This window comes from Oncorhynchus keta, chromosome 1, assembly GCF_023373465.1.
Source record: "Oncorhynchus keta strain PuntledgeMale-10-30-2019 chromosome 1, Oket_V2, whole genome shotgun sequence".
Lineage (NCBI taxonomy): Eukaryota > Metazoa > Chordata > Actinopteri > Salmoniformes > Salmonidae > Oncorhynchus > Oncorhynchus keta.
Genome location: NC_068421.1, coordinates 68795353 through 68800451, shown reverse-complemented (window position 1 = coordinate 68800451; position 5099 = coordinate 68795353).

Below are 5099 nucleotides of genomic sequence, written 5' to 3'. Positions count from 1 at the left end.
CCTTGCTCGCACATACTTTTTCAGTTCTGCCTACACATTTTCTATACGATTTAGGTCAGGGCTGTGTGATGGACACTCCAATACCTTGACTTTGTTGTCCTTAAGACATTTTGCCACAACTTTGGAGCATGCTTGGGGTCATTGTCCATTTGGAAGAGCCATTTGGAATCAAGCTTTAACTTCCTGAGCGGTATGATGGCTGCGTGGTCCCATGGTGTTTAAACTTGCCTACTATTGTTTGTATAGATGAACGTGGTACCTTCAGGGGTTTGGAAATTGCTCCCAAGGATGAACCAGTCTTGTGGAGGTCTTTTTTTGAGGTCTTGGCAGATATCTTTTGATTTTCTCATGATGTTAAGCAAAGAGGCACTGAGTTTGAAGATAGGCCTTGAAATATCTCCACAGGTACACCTCCAATTGACTCAAATGATGTCAATTAGCCTAACAGAAGGTTCTAAAGCCATGACATAATTTTAGGGAATTCTCCAAGCTGTTTAAAGGCACAGCCAACTTAGTGTATGTCAACTTCTGACCCACTGGAATTGTGATAGAGTGAAATAATCTGTCTGTAAACAATTGTTGGAAAAATTATCTGTGTCATGCACAAAGTAGATGTCCTAACCGACTTGACAAAACTATAGTTTGTTAACAGGACATTTGTGGAGTGGTTGAAAAACGAGTTTTAATGACTCCAACCTGTGTGTATGTAAACTTCAACTTCAACTGTAGCTACCTCTATTACCTTGTACCCCTGCACATGGCCATGTTATTGTTACTCGTTATTGTTTTTCATTCATTCATTCCTTTTGTCACTATTTCCATCTTTGTTGTTGGAAAAGGACCCGCAAGTATGCATTTCACTGTTGTTTGCGAAGGATGTGACCAGTTGCATTTGATTTATAAACACACTAATCTCATGTCCCAGGCTCCAAGCCCCTCTAATGATGTCTGGCATGCATACTGTACACTAAAAATGTTTTTTTTTTGCTGTCCCCATAGGATGACCCTTTTTGGTTCCAGTTAAAAACCCTTTTTGGTTCAAGATGGAACTCAAAAGGGTTCTATGTAGAATGCTCTGTGGAAAGGGTTCTACATGGAACCCAAAAGTGTTCTTCAAAGGGTTATCCTATGGAGACAGCCGAAGAACCCTTCTTTAAGTTGTAGCTCGAGTGTATACTGTAGGTCAGTGCTTTCACACCTCAGTCCTCAGCTCTGCTGGCCAATACGACCAGAGGCTAGCATGGAGCTCTCATACACAGAGGATAGTTTACCCCCATAGTGAGCCCTCAGACCAGGCAGGACTCAGCTCTCTGTGACCCCTCACACCTTGTCAGGAGTTAGGACCTGACTTTTACTCAAGGTCCACAAATGTGTACTCACGCACAGATCACCTCATATTGTGGTCTTGGTCAATGATTTAATGTACAGGGAACTGATGTGTTTGTCCAAATTTGCAAATAATTGCGAACTAAATTATTGTTTTAAATCAGCCTTATTTTCTTTGTGCACACCACCCTTAGGAAAGGGCATAAAAACAACAAAGCTGGTGTGTTTTTGTATCTTTATTTCTTATCCATTACCTCATACTGGTGGTGGTGTTTAGTCTATGATGTTATGTATAGTAATAATGTAGTCACTAGTTATGTATAAGGTGACTAGACGCTGTGTAAGCTTGACTGTAAGCAGGCTGCTGCTCTACATTTACATTTGACCCATTTAGGAGATGCTATTATCCACAGTGACTTAGAGTCATGAGTGCATACATCTTGGTACATCTTTGTACAAGTTGCATGCACCTTGCTCTACTAATTTAGAGAGAGAGAGAGAGATCCAAGTCAAAACTCTAATCCTCACTCTACTCACAAGTTTACAGGTTCATGAACAATGAGTCCACTCTGAATAAACCCAGAACCTTGGCTTGGCATTGATAAAGCAATATGTTATAGATATAAATTTGTACATATGTATTAATTGTGTTCTGTGGTCAAATAGCAAGTTCTGGCAGGGTACGTGTGTGTAGATGTCATGCTCTCTGGCAACAGTCCGGTCAGAGGCATGAGGACAGTGGGGTGATGAGGGTGCTGGGTAACGGAGAGGGGGAGTGAAGGGAATTCCTGTGGGGCAACTGCAGAAGCAGCACACAGCTCAGAGGGATTGACTAAGAATAGAAGCAGGGTGATTCAGCAGGGATTTCCTCCTTGCTGACTCCCTCCCCAACCTTACCCCCACCTCCCTCACCCTGTCCCCATCGCCTGATCCCTCTCCTCCCTCACCCCTGCCTGTTCCACTGAGGAATTTTCACACTAAATCCTGTCACTGTGGCCATGCACTCTCTCTCTCTCTCTCTCTCTCTCTCTCATTTATGTATACCTCACCCACAAGACTCTGCTGTAAAGGCTAACTGGCACCAGAGGGTGAGCTATTTCTGAGGTGCCAATTTCAATTTCCACCAACAGCCCTCTCTCTCTCTGAGTTTCTCGCAGAGCTGGAGGGGGGAGAGACAGAAGGAAAGGTTTAAAGTAGTCTGTATAATCACACAGGTCTTTTTAACTGGTGCCCACTAACATTATGAGCTCCAAACCCCTGCCCAGTCTTCAATGTCTAGTGCATTCTCAGCACACATGCACATGCCCAATAGACCCATTCACGCAATAGAGGTGCCATTAGTTTTTGCTCTGTAGTTAAACTGGAACAGGAGCGACTCAGATAGAAACACAGCTAGAACAGTTCTGAGCCTCACATCGTTATCCAGTAAACTGATTCTCAGTGGTATTTTTAGTTTCTAGTATGTTTTCAGTTTAAGTTCGCTATATACAATGTGAAGCTCCTCTAGGAATGTGTTTGCGGGTGAGGGAGTATGGGGTAAAATACACTATATCGTACCTATTACTACCCAAACTGCAACTATTTGTAACTAGGCCACCACAACACAGTACAGCTATGCTGTGAAAAGGATTCTCTGATGTGGGAACTTCCAGATGTAATGACCCCTGACCCCTAACTCCTCTCTCTTTCTGAGATGGCATGTTATGTCAATTACAGGTTAGAAGCCGGGAGGCACCGCAGCGTTTTAATACAACTTAACCAAACCCCTTGCTCTCCTCTCTCTCTCCCCTTCTTCTCCTCTGGAAACAGAGATAAGGAGATGAACTCGTACACACAGACACACACACAGAGGGGTTAGTGACAGAGACATCCTTTATCTTTATGATGTCTGAGCAGGAAACTCTAAATTACATCTCTCTCTCTCTCTCTTGTTGCACAACAATACCAGGCTGAGAGTCTGTTCTTTGACAGTTTATCACACACACACACACACACACACACACACACACACACACACACACACACACACACACACACACAGACTTAGACACACACATGGACACATGAACAAACGCCTGCACTTACACACGTCAGGCTTGTTATAAGAGATTAGATGTTTAAAAAAAAAGGATTTTAACAAAGAGGTAGCAGGCAGCGGAAAGGGATCTTCGCCACTTGGCATGCTGCTATTTTCCATTTAACCTCCCTGTGTTCTCCTCCCTTCTCCGCCTCTTCTCCTCTCCTGTTCGTGTGTGTGTTTGTGTGTGAGGTGCCCCCATGTGCCTGTGTGGTCAGGTTTTAGAGCTATAAGACTAAGCTGTTGTCCAGTAATCATCACATCAGAAATGAGAGGTATCCTCCTGGAGACACCATTATCTACAGGATATCACAGAGGACAGAACAGAGTGCCGGTGTGTGTTTATCTGTGTGATAAAAACAACCATCAGCAGAACAAACACACCATTTATACTAGACCCTGTGTCAGTAGGCAGAACACGGAATGGGAGAGGGAAGGGGGATGGAGGGGGGATGGAGTTAAGGGGAGGACTCTGGGAAAACTGACTGACCCAGCTGCAGCCCTCTCTCTCTCTCTCTCTCTCTCTCCGATCATGGTGTTGTGTAGTATCTGCCCAGTGGCCCCAGCCAGTCTAAACAGCCTTCACCCACTCGCTGTTCTGTCATGGAAATAAATGTACTTCCTGTTACCAAGTCATTTACGGTTTCTATGCCTTTAGTTTTCCATGTGGACCAATTTAGCAGTGAATTCTGAAAAGCTATCAATGATTGTTCCATAGGTTTGTGTTTTTAAGGAGTGGTATTGGTTCTTGTAGAATACGATTAATTTGTTATAGTGTTCTACCTATGAAGTTGTTCATGTTCTTAGCTTCATCCTCTGAAAATAGACAGGTAAAAATATTATGGGAATGAGCGCACGCATCTCCAATATGTACCCATTGTTCCTCTTCAGTGTATTTAACTATATGTTGCAAGTAAAAGTCTTGGGTAGCGAGTTCAAACCACCCTCAGGCTTAGGAAGATGGAAAACGTAATTTTTTATTCTATTCATTTTATTTGCCCATATAAAGTCTGTTGTGACCGAGTATACTTTTTAAAGAATGTCTTTGGTGGGATAATTGGTATAATTGGTATAACTTTGGGAGCCATGCCATTCTGAAGAAATTGACTCTACCTATAAGATTTATGGGAAGATTGTTCCATTTAGTTTGATCTGTTTTCAAATTGTTGAGTAATGGAATAATGTTATCTTTATATTTCTGCTGTTTGTTGTCATTTATTAAGCATCCTAAGTATTTCATGTTTTTTGTGGTCCATGTAAAGGATTGCTGTAACGCCTGAGTTATTATTTTTCATATTATCAATATTTCGGGGATTTTCCACATTCATTTTATATCCTGAGATTTTCGAGTATCCCAAAAAATATTTTTAGCAAGGGGGCATTCAATATTGGCCAGGCATATCAGGATATCATCTGCAAATAAGTGTCGTTTATATTCATGTTTACGAATGCTGATAACTGTTACGTTTGTGTCCTGTCTAATTCTTTCTGCAAGTGATTAACCTTTTCACACCTACCAACATATCGGTGTGATAATTCTACGGTCCCTGGGGAGTAAGATCAAACCGGTGTGATTAGAATGCTTATTTAGAACGACAAGTTTCGGTATGATGCAACAATCAGCATTTGAGCTGGCCACACTGTTTTTTCCCGAAATATTTTGCACAAACACAGTCCTTACAAGGTTATGTCCAGA